This window comes from Cyanistes caeruleus, chromosome 11, assembly GCF_971803275.1.
Source record: "Cyanistes caeruleus chromosome 11, bCyaCae1.hap1.1, whole genome shotgun sequence".
Lineage (NCBI taxonomy): Eukaryota > Metazoa > Chordata > Aves > Passeriformes > Paridae > Cyanistes > Cyanistes caeruleus.
The window spans coordinates 14,868,999-14,882,864 of NC_141711.1; the positions used below are offsets into that span (position 1 = coordinate 14,868,999).

The 13,866-nt window shown below is 47.2% G+C and overlaps 2 long non-coding RNA genes across 2 annotated transcripts in view; one reads left to right on the top strand and one right to left on the bottom strand.

The window, feature by feature from the left end:
* LOC111935162 (uncharacterized) overlaps positions 1-11,146 on the top strand; it is a 144,472-nt gene extending 133,326 nt beyond the window's left edge. Inside the window, exon 9 of the long non-coding RNA XR_015274848.1 lies at positions 11,000-11,146. This is a non-coding gene — a long non-coding RNA (uncharacterized LOC111935162). The remainder of the gene's footprint in view (positions 1-10,999) is intronic.
* LOC147651024 (uncharacterized) lies at positions 9,757-11,429 on the bottom strand. Its single transcript, XR_015274852.1, has 2 exons — positions 10,980-11,429; positions 9,757-10,767 (listed from the first exon to the last, which is right to left on the bottom strand). It is a non-coding gene; the product is annotated as an uncharacterized LOC147651024 (long non-coding RNA).
* Positions 11,430-13,866: the final 2,437 nt, after the last annotated feature.

Genomic DNA, 13,866 nt, shown 5'->3' on the forward strand with positions numbered 1-13,866 from the left:
TCTCTCTGGCTGGTTATGGGCTGCCTCATCTCCATTTGGAGACCTCCAGAGCACTGTATTGTTCCTCTGTTTCTAAAATTGCAGCATCTATTGAAGCAGGGATTTTTCAGAGTGCAGTCATGAGATTCCTCTGGGAATGACCTCCTCAGGAGGTCATGCACTTACTCATGTTGAATAAAAGATAGGAAGAAATCTTTGCTCAGTTCCATTTCACTGAGCTGTCAGGTGGCTGCTTTTATACCTGCAAGATCTGCACAAAGTCCTGATCTGAACAGGCTCCCAGATATGCCAGAAACAAGGTCTGGCTTCAGTAAGGGATGGTGGCTTACATTTCTCTGCAGATGGAACAGGATTTTTCATAAATCAAGTTATTCATCTTCTTTCAAGAGCCTGGTTTGGCTGGAAGACCATGCCAGATTTCCTTCAGATCCTCTGGGATTGAACACTGAAGGTCAAAACAGGAAGTCCAGGAAAACTCATAGAACGGTCCTAACTAGTGATAGTAGTCAGAAGTGAAACAAAAACTATGTGGGGACTGTTTTTATATTTTTGTCTTGACTCTGGTTCTGGAATGTTATAGAAATAGAAAATTACTGAGACGGGAAGTGACTTTGGGAGGTCTTTTAGTCCAGCCCCCTGCTCACAGCAGGGCTGACTGCCTGGTTGATAATATTGATAAATGTGAGTGTTTAGAGGAAGCTGCCTCATTCTTTCTTGTTTGATTTGTACCTTTGGGTAGCATAAAAGCATAGAAACTACAAGGCAGCTGCAGGAAAACATTTGGAAGGAGCACATTTCATCCTCCTTAACAAACTTGCTCTTCTCAGGATGGAAAAGAAATTGCCTGGTTTCTATCATTGGCCTTCCTCCACTTCCCTCAGGAAAGGGAAGGCTCCACTGTAGAGGAGGCAGTCCTGCTTTGTCTTGCTGCCTGTGCTGGGGGTGGGCTGGAGAGCTGCTGCTAACTGGGCTGGGAAACTGGACCGGGAAACTGGACTGGGAAACTGGGCTGGGAAACTGGTCTGGGAAACTGGACTGGGAAACTGGGCTGGGAAACTGGACTGGGAAACTGGACTGGGAAACTGGGCTGGGAAACTGGGCTGGGAAACTGGACTGTAACTGCAGCCCTTGTTGTCCAACAAGTGTATGGTGGGAGGAGGAATGGGGATAAGGGCCAGTGGAAGAGCAGTGTGTTGTGGCAGCTCAGGAATGGGCTGGCTTGGGAAGGGCCTAAATCTCCAGCAGGACATGCTGCACCGAGTCATTCCATGACCTGATGGTGATGGAGCTGCAGCAGGTTTGTGCCAAGTGAAAGCAGTACCCTGTTTGGGAAGAACTGCTCTATTTGCTTGTATATTTATGAAAATAGAGGTGAATTCTAATGAGAAATGAGGACATGCCTACAATTACATCTGTAGTTTCCATTTTTCTCTTCTAAAACTCTGTCTTTAAAATGTTAGAAACCTACAAAGCAAAATGATAAGAAATGCATCCCCTGAGAGCTGCAGCTCCCAGTACCAGAAACAGTGGCTGAGGGTGTTCTTTGTGGTCCTTTCAGCAAAGCACCTGTGAGCACATTCTGAGGGCTTTGGATTCCCTCCAAACTCCCAGCAGAGCCCTGTGACATGCTTGCTTCTCATGAAGGAAAAGGCCTCTGTCTCCTTCTCGCCTCTGTTTTCCATCATCAGTGAGCTCGAGTTTCTAAGGCTGCAGCCCATGGCTGTATCTCTTCCTTTCACAGAGTGCTCTGGAGCCACTCCTGTCCCTGGAACGAGCTCACTCAGAGCCAGAAAGCATCAGGCTCTGTCGGAGCCTCTGGGGCTGTCTCTCCATCTGTTTGTTTAATGACGCGCAGCAGCCTCATCTCCGACTTCTCCCCTCAGGACAATAATCCACTCTGATGTTTAGGCCAGCCAGCTATTCTTCCGAGACCAGACTGCAGTTGGGGCACTGTAGGCCAGAGAATGCTTGAAAGTCTTTTTATGAATAGCTTTACAACTCAAAATGTTTGTCTGAGGTCTGCAGGACACGCAGAATGCTTGCTGGAGTTTGCCTGCTTGTTTTCTGCTGAAGGAAGGGATGTGCCTCAAAATCCAGATAAACCGATTCCCGAGATCACTGAGTGAGAGAGGCAAAGCTTTTGTGAAGAGAGACTTCAGTGAAGTGCTGGTTTCAAAATCCTCCTTTGCTTTAATTGCTTGGCTTCCATGGCCTTTGGTGTGAGAAAATGGAATGGCTTCTTTCTATGGAGGAAAGAGTGTCAGAGGCCCTAATCCTAATGCTCAGGTGGTACTAGTCTGAGTGAAATACCCCCCAAGAAAGGAAACACAACCAGTGATATGCTTTGGGTTTAGTGCCCTATTAAATAAGGGGAAACATACCCTTGGGATCAAAAAAGAAAATATTTTTCTTTCCAGTAGCCCATTGCTAGGTGTTCCCTTTTGTTTTGGAGGTGGAGATTGCGTACAGTAATTCCAGCATGTTGTGTCTCACATTGTGTCTCTCAGGCAGAACAAAGAGCTTACCCAGCTACTCTGGTTCTGTGCATGAGCCCTTGGAGAAAAAGGGGTTCTGTTCTGCCATGTGCAACCAGGGCACTGCAAACAAGAATTTCTGAAGCAGGTGATATGACCCTAAGGTCTTTTGTAAGCTCCATGTGCTCTTGGCTCACCATGGGACCAGGAGAAGATGCTTCTGGGGCCCTAGAGAAAGAGGTCTGGGGATGGCAGGGGCAGCTACTCCACCTGCTCTGCCATCGAGAAACTCACACCAGCCAAATATCCACATCCGAACATCTGCAGTGGCTGGCAGAGGCAATACCAGGCTGGATGAAATGCAAGCCCTGAATTACAGAGACAGATGGAGCGGGGTAAGGGGGAGGCATGGGTCAGAGGAAAGCAGCAGCTGATCGTGCAGGCGGCTTTCTCCAGGGCGAAGGAGCAGGAGCAATTTCCTTCTCGGAGTCAGCCGTTCCCCAGCGTGGTGCTGAGCACAGTGGGCACCGTCCTTGCGAAATTGCCAGCAGTGCATTAACAAAAGCCCTAATGAAGAACAGAGCGGGGTTATCATTCACCCAGGAGCTGCAGCTCTGCCAAAAGAGCCACGGATGAAGAACGCAGATGGGAGCATGTGTCCTCACCCACCCACCCGTGTAACTGCGGGATGCGTGCCCAGGGCATGCTGCCCTGCTTGGGTCTGCTGTCCTCAGGGCTTCCATACAAAAGCTTCTCCGTTTGCTTGAGCCTGTGTTCAGTCAAGGAGCTTGATTTCAGTGAAACAAGGTCAAACCCTCCTAAAACCAGGAGTTGAGGGCAATTTTGAATGCTTGAGTTGATTCCATTGAGGGGGGTCTGGGAGTTTGAACATTTTAAGATGCTTCCACTTAGGGCATCATTAATTGATGGTGAAAGTCAGGGCCACTGAAGGCTGTCCCCATCACACGTTTGTGAAAGAGCGAGGAAGCAGGACCATGCTTGCTCACAGTGTCTGTGGAGTGGGAAGGGCCACGGATGGGTGGGAGCCTTTCCATTTCCATAGCACAGCATCTCATGGAGTTTACTCACTGCAATCAGCTTTTCAAACTCCTCCATTTGCATCCTGATAATAGCAGACCAAGGCGGTTTTCTCTATTATAAAACTCTCCCTCTGCTCCGCCTTATTCAGAGGTGTTCAGGAAATCTGGCTCTTTCCCCTCCTCTTCTCTGCTCCCCCAAAGCGCTTTTCTTTCTCCAAAAGCAGCATGTTGCATCTTTCCCTGGCCCTGGCAGATGGATTTGTATGACTGTGTGTGCTCAGGGTTATTGCTGCTACCTGCTATTTTAGCAGGAAGAGCCCCCGCGTGCAGGAGAGAACAAAGCCCGAGGATTCCCGAGGTCTCCATTGATGCAGAAGGCACCGAGCGGAACGTGAAAGAGATAACAGAGACACAGCAAGATCCTCCTCCATCCCTCCCCCTCCCTCGCCCTCCGATTCAAGGAGCAGAGGCTGGTTTGTGAATGAGGAGCCGGAGCTCGTTCAGACGGAACAAATACCAATAAAGCAGCACAATAGCGACTGCTCCCGAGCCGGAGCCGGCAAGGAAAAGGTAGCAGTTCTCAAGAGGGGGCTTATTTCCCGAGGAGTCATTGGTGCATGACAGATGGAAGGAACTAATAAAATATTATGGACTTGCAGAGCTTTGATCTTCCTGCGTTTTTTCATTTTCCCCCTTCTTCCCAAGGGTACAGGCTGTGTTATCTAAATGAATAGGGTGGAAATCTCATTTGGAAAAGGCTACCCTGGCAGCATGGCTTGTGGGGGGAATGTCAGCAGCCTGCTCCAGCACCGTGCTTTGGTGCAGGCTGGATTTTTGCAGCAGCAGGTTTTCATCACTATTGAAGCACCTGTACCCCTTCCCGTTCTGTTCCCAGTGCATCTTTCCGCCTGTTTGCAGGTCTGCTGGAGCAGGAGTGGGATAAGAACAGCCATTTTGCAGCTCTGTGCTCATTTTGCAGGTTCTGGTCTATGTGCAAGAAAGAGTAAATGCATTTTTGGGGTCAATGTGCTTTCCTATTTCTATTCCAATGCCTGCAGCTCACAGGCACCCAGCAGCCTCAAGCTGGGGCCCTCAGCAGCCTACAGCTTCTAATCTAATTTTCTTACTGTGACTAATCTTTAGGGTGGATAGGTGTGAGTTTTGTCTCTGTGGCTGTGAAGCAGAGAAATCTGTTTTCTTTCTCGAGAAGTCACCGTGGTAAGAGCCCAAGCCCTGGGGCTTGAATGCAGAGCACGAGTATTGGCTGCATGCAGAGTCAGCTCCCTGGACAGAGAGACCCCTCCTTGATTTCGGGCAGTCTCTGCTCTTGTGTCAGTCTGGCTGTCTGCACAAATGGCTTAGCAAGTCACTGAGGGCTTTATTACTGCATAGGATTAAACTGGGATCATTTTCTCCTCTCCCTGTAAGAAAGGGTGTTGGTGAGTGGCTCTCTTGAAAACGCTTTCCTTGAGTTACCTGGTCTGACTGCAGAATTACTTCTTTCCTGAGCCCCTGCCTTGGTCTTGTCACCCTCGCTTGCCTCCTCTGAGCAGCAGTCCCTGCTCCACGTGGCCATGGCAGCTCTGTCACAGCCATCATTCACAAGGGGCCAGTCCATGCCCTGGTCCTGATGGATCTCCCAGCCTGGCAGCACTGTCCCCTGCCTCTGCCCCTGCTGCCAGCCCAGGTGTAAACCCCCTCACCATGGTGAAACCGTGACTTCCCCATTGTTCATTCCAGCCTATGGAAATAGGTGCTCTGTCCCTGAAATGATGGAGTTAACAACACTGTGAGGGTCCTGCATCACCAGACCCCAGAGTTTATGCCTGAGAAAAGCTTGAATTGGTGTTGAGGGCATTATTGCCCCTTTTGTGCAAAGATGTTGGCGTAGCTCTGTGTTTTAATTCCTGGAACAGAGGTGGGGAGGTGAGGGCTCTGCTGTATGTAGAGGGGAAAACTCAACACCCTTGCTTCAGCTTTTATTATGGGGCCTTTCTGTTCCAGATACTCTATTTTGCTTTTTTTCTTTTTTTTATTTTTTTTGTCCATGCATATATTACATTCCTTGGCTGGTCCCATGGGCACTTAAATCACAATAGCTGGGGGCCTCTGGATTAGGGTGCAACAGTAAATCTGCAGATGTACAACCATGGACTTATTTCCAGCTGTGCTACAGATCTTGCTTGCTTGGCTCAGTTTTAGCAGAAAGCCCATGGTTCCTGCTTGTTTTCTAATTGGTTATTGCCTTGACTGAGCAGAGTGGAGGGAAGGAGGGACTGTGCCCCTAAGTGGGTGCAAAAGGGTGTCCATGGCCAGGAAGAGCCAGATACTAAAGGATGCAGGTGATACCCTGCATGGGAGTCAGGACTGGCTTGTATTTTTGGTTCATACTGTTAAACACTGAGAAACCTGATAAATTATGAGTTAAAATGGCTCTTTTGTCCTTTAAATTTAAGAGCAAACTATGGAGGGAGGCCTTTACAGATTGAATGCTTAAAATAATACCTTCAGGGGTTTTATTTTTTTTTAAACTTGGTTTGCCAAAAACTCTTACTAAGACTTTTTGCACTGATCTTGGACAAGAAACCATTGCAAAATACCACATTCTCCTTAGATGATAACATTGTTTCCTGCCCTGCTCTAATACCAGCCTATTGCCTCAATTCCTGGGATTGCTTCAGTCGTACGTTTGCGTTCTCCGCTGGGCTGGACTTTGACACTTCCTACTGCTTTTGGGGGCCTGGCTGAAACTGCTCCAAGGCTGGAGGCAGCACAGCTCAATGTTTGCTTGCTCCTCTGGACCTGAATCTGTGTTCCCATCTGATAATCCTGACCAGATCCCATCCCTTCACCTCCAGAGAGCCAGCTGGCATATGTAAATCCAACCAACTGGATTTATAATTGCCACATGGAAGTGGCAAGTGCCAAAGCTGCATCCCTCAGCTATCCCCCAGGAGCGTCACTGAGCTCTGGAGTTCAGCTCCTCACAGATAACACAGTACCTTCTGCAGACAGATGGGCTTTGATTTCAGAACACCCTGCTGAGAGACTGGTGGTTCTGGTTGTGTCTGGAGCAGATGTATCTGCCTGGAGTCCTGTGTTAGCTGTTACCCCACCCCCCAGATACCTGATTTCTGCCTCTGTTGCCACTTCAATGTTCCTTTCAGACCAATGTGATCCAAAATCCACCAGGCATGTTGGGGTGGGCTCTGTGGGGACGGTGTTTTGCAAACAAAGCTGGTGTCAGACAGAAGGTTGGTGAGCCTCCCTGAGCGTGCTGTGGTGACCCTGTCATTCCTGTTAGCCATTGTCCCCATGTGGTGCCATGGACCTCAGCCTGGCTTTCCTAGCCCTGTGTGATGCAGTAAACCAGCATCTCCTCTCAGCAGAGGACAGGAAACTGGCCTGACTACAGGCAGAGGCACAACCAAAAACTGCCCCTCTTCTCAGCTCCTGTGTCCCTGCAGGGGCTGGGAGGGTTTTCTCCTCGCAGGTTTCTGTCATATGGAGCACATCAGCTCCGTGTGCTGTTTACTGCCTCAGCTGCTCCAGAAATATTTCACAGGGGGAAAGCTCTTGGCCAGGGCGAGGTTGAATTTTCCAGAGTCTGTTCCCACTGGGGTTTCACTGCTTGCAACCTTTAGTGTGGTTATTTTCTTTCTCTCCCTGAGCCCAGGCCTCTGTTGCCTTAATTAGCTGACTGTGGATGTAACCTTGCTTGATACATGATGGTTTTGATGGGGAAATGTGAGCAATGGAGGTGGTGAGTAGAGATGCTCAGGGATAGTGGCTTTGGTCTGTGGAAAAAATTTAAGAGTTACTGTCTTTTTTTCCTCTCTTTCCTGAACCTGGATACAAACTCAAAATTTCCCATCTCAAAACCCCATATAGCAAAACAAGAGCTTTCAGATCCCAACACTCATCCTCACTTCAAATAAAAACCTTAGCTCTCTTTATAACCTGCATTTAAACAAAGATTCTTATAAATACCCCAGAGAACTCCTCATAACTTGTTACTTTAAAAATGTCAAAATAGGAATTTCAAAGCTTTTTTTTTCCCCATTCAGTGTTTAACAAAAATATTTCAGTGCATTTGTTGAATTATGTGTTTGTTTAAAATAGGAGATTTCTTTGCATATCTGTTCTTGCTGGCGTGTCCCCAGTGGGCTGTGGGGACAGTTCAGTGTGGGGGCTCCCAGTGTGACCCCCGACCTGGACAAAGGCAGCCAGCTTCCTGTGTCCACTCAGAGATGGTCCCTCCACTGCTCTGTACTCACTGGAACAGCTGAGAGAAGATGCAGGGCTGAGCTGCTCTCCTCGTGTCTCTGTCCCGTGCAGCTGAGCCTGTCCCAGGGATGTCACTCACTCCCTGGAGTGTGGCAGATGGCTCACTCCAGGATCCTGCTGCCACTCAGCTGGGATTAGCACCAAATCCCCATCTCAGAGAGGGAAGAGCAAAAAGCATCAGTGTCCTCCTAGCTGGACTGGCAAGGTGCTTCCCACCCAGCCTTGCTCTCTGCATAACCCCCGCCTTTGCCTTCTGATGTGACCAGTGCAGGAAGGATTAGAGACATTCCTGTAACTGTTCCAAAATAACAGATGTTCCCAGCAGTGGGAATCTCCTCTACCCTGTGTGGGAGCAACATTCTGTACAGCCTCAGCTCGGTGTTGGTTGTACCTCCAGTCTGTAATTTCCACAAGGAAATGGAGATAATGGCAGCTTAGGAGACCCCCAAGTATGTTTGGGTCCAAAATAAGAAATATTAGAGGGGTGACGTGTGGGCAGACGTTCATCCTGGTCTGTGCAACATAACCATGGTTGCCACCTTTAATTCTGGCATGCCCCACACAAAGTCAGCGTGGTTTATCCAAATCTCTGCCAGGGTGAGGAGCTGGGTCCCTTTCTGCTTTATAAGTAGGGAACAAAAGTGAAACTGTGCTATGTCCTGCTGCCAGGACCTGGTGGCTGTGTCCTGGCAGGAGTGTGAGGAGCAGGCCCAGGAGGGACAGCGTGTCCCCAGAAGCGTTCACCTCTGCAGTTATGTATATATATATATGCATATATATGTATATATGAAAATGGTCTTATTCAGTCATGCAAGGGTAAACACTACAGGGGACTGTCCCCAAGCTTGATGTTACTTGTCATGCAGCTTTTCTTGGTGTGTTTTCCTTGTGCTTCCTTCTCAAGGCTGGCAGGAACAGACACCCTGGCAGGCCAGGTGTCCACAGGTATCCATCAGCCCCAAGCCTCTTCCAGCCTGGCTCTGTTGGCTGTTGCTCAGTTTGCAGCCTCTCACATGAGGGGTTTGGAGATGCCTGAGAGCCCCAGCTGTGGTGAAACCCAGCTTCCCTTGGCACGTGGGCAGACCCCTTGTCACACACCACGATGCATTTGCAGAGAACGTGGTGAATCGCTGGGGTAGCTGAGGTGGTCTGGAGAGAGCTTCCCAGGTCTGTGGCTTCCCCTTCCTAAGGTCAAACACAAGGCCCAAAGTGAGTGGTCCTTTGCCTGTCTACAGCCACAGGAGGTATTGCTAACAGCTTCCTTCACTGTTTCCTCATCCCCTTTCCCACCACTTTTCCCTTTCTTGCCTTCAGCAAGCTCTCCACAGCGGAGGCTTTGGGGAGCCCCCAAGGAGGGAGCAGGACAGTTTGCTGATGTATGTGTGGCAGCTCTTGCTTCAGAGCAAAGAGGCAGCTGCCCTTGGATACCAGGATGCCCAGGAGTTTCCATGGAACTCAGATTTTACAGAACATTCTGAATTGGAAGGCACCTACAAGGACTGTCAAGTCCAACTCCTGTGTGAAAGTCCCATAGAGGGAACAAACCCACCTTGGTGGATTATCAACACCATGCTCTGACCAGCTGAGCTAATTCAGGGTCATGTGTGATAGCCAGCTGGAAAGGGAGAAACTGATCCCAGTTGATTTACAGCGGTAGTATGCTTTGTTCTTTGAGCTTTATGTGTGACTTTATGGATTTTTTCAGATATATAAAATATTTGGTTGGGTGGAATAGTTATATAACATTTATTTTCTATCTTTTCAGATACAGAGTAGGCTTTTTCTATAGGCAGCTGTTTTCTAAAATCTAAGGATACATTAATGAAGATGCATTACACTGGTATTTATACCTACCCCTTTCACCACAGTGGTTTCAGGGTGGTTGAACCATCATAGACCAAAATAATTGTGAGGGTCTGAAATGTCTGTGGAAAGCAATTTTTTTCCATCAAGTACTATAACCTATATTTTGGCTGAGTTCAGGATCCTGTTTCCCATTGTTGGTCCCTCTCATGTTTTAATCAGAGCCATCTAGTGAAGAACAGAACTATGCTTATTTCAGAATAATTGACTGTGATTAAGTAGATGTTTCCTCTCAGTGGAAGGTAACTAATTACATCTATGTGTGAAGGTCCCTATCCTCCTCTTAAAGAGTATCCAGCTGAGGTTTGTGTTTCTATCAGCCCCCACACCCAAACCTGGTCCATCCCTGAAGGGGGTCACTGATAGCACTGGCAGTTTCAGAGACAGTTCCAGGAGATGCTGTTACACATATAGAGAAACTCTGCTCTAAACTCCCTTCCACATAGAAAGAATGGTCTTTATTTGCCACAAGGAGCTGCTGTGAGAGTGGATTAGTTAATGTTTCAACAATGTTTGGAAGTATTTATAGCATTAAACTAATCTTTATATCACTCAGTAAATAGCTGTTATTTCTTTATGGCAGGCTGCATATATGGGCTGTTATGGTGATGCAGCCAAAGGGGTTTTTGATAAGTTTTTTCCCATTACAAATCAGGAAAATTAATTTCTTGGGTGCTTGTGAAATTTCTGCAATCAAATCAGGAGGGGAGATAGGATGGAAAATATGAAATGAAGTTTCTTGCCCTGTTTTGCAGAAAATAATTGGTGAGGGGGAGCAAAGTGAGGCTTCAAGGGGAAGTGGAATGGCTGTAGTCAGGAGGTGCATGTGTTCCAGCTCTGTTCACTGGCTTCTCCCAGTCACATCTTGGTAGCCAGAGTCACGAGGGTGAATTTTAGATACTGCAGCTGATTTCTTCTTCCTGGCAGCATTGAACTGTTACATCCTCTCCCTGCTTCCAGCTGTGTTTTTCCATCTTCTCCCTGGCACGGGTCCTGGTGCTTGGCAGGTCCTGTGCAGGGAAGGTGCACCTTGATAACCTGCCAGTAGCAGGTTTGCTCTATGTGGAGAGGTGGTTCAGAGCAGGCTCTGCTCAGCACCAGAGCTGTGGAAAAGAGGAAAAATGTGGGGGGACATGAGAGAAGGGACCAGCTCCTTTTGGCACCCTTTAGAATGGTTCACTCTACAGCTGTCATTTATATTAAGACTAAAGATTTTTGATGTTTATGCACCTTTTCACTTAAGGGGAAAAGTAGTTTTAAGGCAGTCAAAGCTGAAAAAGTGCAAAATGAAAAGTTGATGCATTTACTGCATTACCTTTGATTCCATTCATGCAGAGAAAAAGCTTCTGGATAAGGCAAAAAGTTTTGCCTTGGGATTTTGACCCTCACTCCAGGTGAGGTGGAAGAAACTCAGATCCTTGCAGAGTAAATGATGAAAGTGAGCAGCGAAGGCGCAGTTTTGCTGAGATTGAAATCAACCAGGTGAGGAGCTGGGACATGGGAACGAGGAGAGGTGGGTGTGTTTGTGTGGCCCTGCCTGGGCAGTGCTGGCTGGGAGCTGCCTGGGGCTCTGGAGGAGCACAGCCCCATGGATTAGGGCTCCTTGGCTTTATCTCTGCTGATGAGCTCTGCCAATCTCACGTTCCTTTGGTCTCAGCAGTTTGCCATCCCTGCTCGTGCAGAGGGTGCTGGATGCTGGCAGGGCCATCTGTCAAACTGCCTGAGGAGCTGGGAGCAGAGGGTAATCCCTGGTGTTGCCGGGAGCCTGGAAGAGCAGAAAAACCGGAGGGAAGCTTGATGATGGGGTTAGAGCTGTTTCCTTAACTTGAACCATTGGATTGGCACTCCAAGTCCACAGTTCAAAAAAAGATTCCTGGGACAATGAAAACCAAAAGCTCAAAGAAAAACTATCAGGCACAAAAGGTGCTATTTCATAGTTAATAATTGTTTAAATTGATGTAATTGTTTAATTACATACACAAATACACAGCTCAGAGCTGGGAGATCTCTAACCCTCCTAGACCGTGGCCCAGAGAGGCTCTACTCCTTCACCTGCAGGACAAACCTGTGGCTCCCTTGGAACAACGAGACCTTGTCCTGCCAGCTACTGCCTGTCCTGTGTGAAGCAGACCCTCTCACCTTGCACAAGGACTGTCACAGGTCACTTCAACGAGCCAGGGTTGTTTGCATATGGGGACATCTGCCAGAAACGCAGTGCAGGTAGGGACCTGAATGAAAACAGAGAAATGAGATGTCACAGGATGTACCAGAGCTGGCAAAGGTCAGTCTCTCTCTGCTGTGTCCCACTGTTGTTTGCTCCTATGCCTGGCTGACCAAGAGGAGGGACACAGCATAAGTTCACTGTGCAGTGACAGAGCTCTTGGCTGGCCTGAAATTGGAGGAACTCCTCTGACACCCAAATGAACACAAGGAATTTGTCAATAAGCTCTCATCTGCCTTGGAGAGCAGATTAGTAGCATCTGCTGAGAGTCCTGATTACCCCTTTTTCCCTGCCAAATTTTTTGTGGTTGTCAGCTCAACACAGGTTTGTCATATAAGATTTGGAGTCTCCATGTGCTGATGCTGCTCCAAATGAGAGATGAGGACACAGTTACATTCTTGTTCTCCACAATGGGCAGCCCTGTGAATCCAAATCTGCTCTAGCTACCAAGAGGAAAGACAGTGGATTCAGGGGACTTTGAGGAAGATCTGTGTTTCTCCCTGGTGCTGAACAGGCTGGAGATGAGTAGGCTGTGATTTGGGTTGGTGCTGTTTTGCTTGGTTGTCTATATCAGAGGAAACCATCCTTGTGGTCAGGTTTAGGTGGCTCTCTTGAGTTTTGGTGGAAAGAAGGCAGGCAAACTATGTTCTGGGGCTTCCTGATCCAAGGTCTGTTTAGGGACCCTGAGATTGCTGCTCTCTTCTGCTCCAGGAGAAAGAGGCTTTCTCTTTCAACAGTAAGATGCTTGTTTCCTACACAGGATCAAGTAATACAAAATCCCACAATGCAGGTACTGTACTGCTTTTTTCTCAGGTACAAGCTCTTTCTTCAGGTTTTGTTTTTAATTTTTGTACCTTCTTTCCTCTAAATCCTTCAGAACTGTATCAAATATCTCCTTGAATGGCACATTTCTGAGCATGTTTCTTACATTTCTTGTGCACAGGAATTTCTTCCAGGCTTTGTGAAGTCCTCTTTGTTAGAATGAAATGCAGAAGAGCCAGATGGTTTGGCCACAGTCCAGTTACCTAAGAAACATAGCACCAGCACCCTATCTGAAACTATTTCCTCTAAAGATCACGCTCGGCCTGCTTTGTTCTAATAACCGGCTTAAAAGTCAACATTGAGCTGTCAGTACCTATTTTTTCCTCCATAATTAATCTACAAAGTTCAACCTGGAATCAATAAAAATGACCTCATGGCTTTTTTTGTTTTGTTTTTTTGTTTTTTTTAATCATTCCTCAAACAATGTTTCCCCACACAACTTCTCCTTCATAGGTGTGTTGAATGGTGGCTCAGTGATCTTGGGGGATTTTTCCAACCTCAATGATTCTATTAATGTTATCTTTTCAATCTCAATTCACACTGGAATCAAAATCTGAGGTTTTTCTTCTGCAGAAAATCTAAGGAAATGCTTGGCTTGATTCAGTAGATACATTCTCGCTTCAGTTCAAATACTTTTCATGTTCTTTGTCTTTCAGATTGAATTATGCTACATTTAGAACCAGATTTTTTTGCCAACATTATTTTTTATAATATATTTTCTTAAAATACAAAGTGGGGAAAAAATAAAGCAATGTTGGGACATATATCTTTATGTCAGAGGGGACTGTCAGAGGGACAAAGGCACACTTATGGTCCCATGTGACAGGCAGAAATTTACCCCAGAGTCAGTACTCTACATTTATCCAGAGTCAGGTTTCTTCTGACGTGGAGGATATAATTTAGCAACCGCTCAGAATCCTGCTCCAAGCTGAGTGCTCTACTATATTGACTTTTTTGGTAGTGAGATAAGAGCTGATTTTTCTTTCTGAACAAGGCTCTGATTGTGAGCTGCAAAGCTGGGTAGAAATCTGGCCCCATTGACTTCTGCAGTGTGACCTGGTGGTTGGCAGACCCTTAACTCTCAGGCATCTTTCTCTCTTCAGAGTTAAATGTGGCCAAGCAGGGCTTTTTTGGTCCCTTTGTGATAGCTCTTGCACAA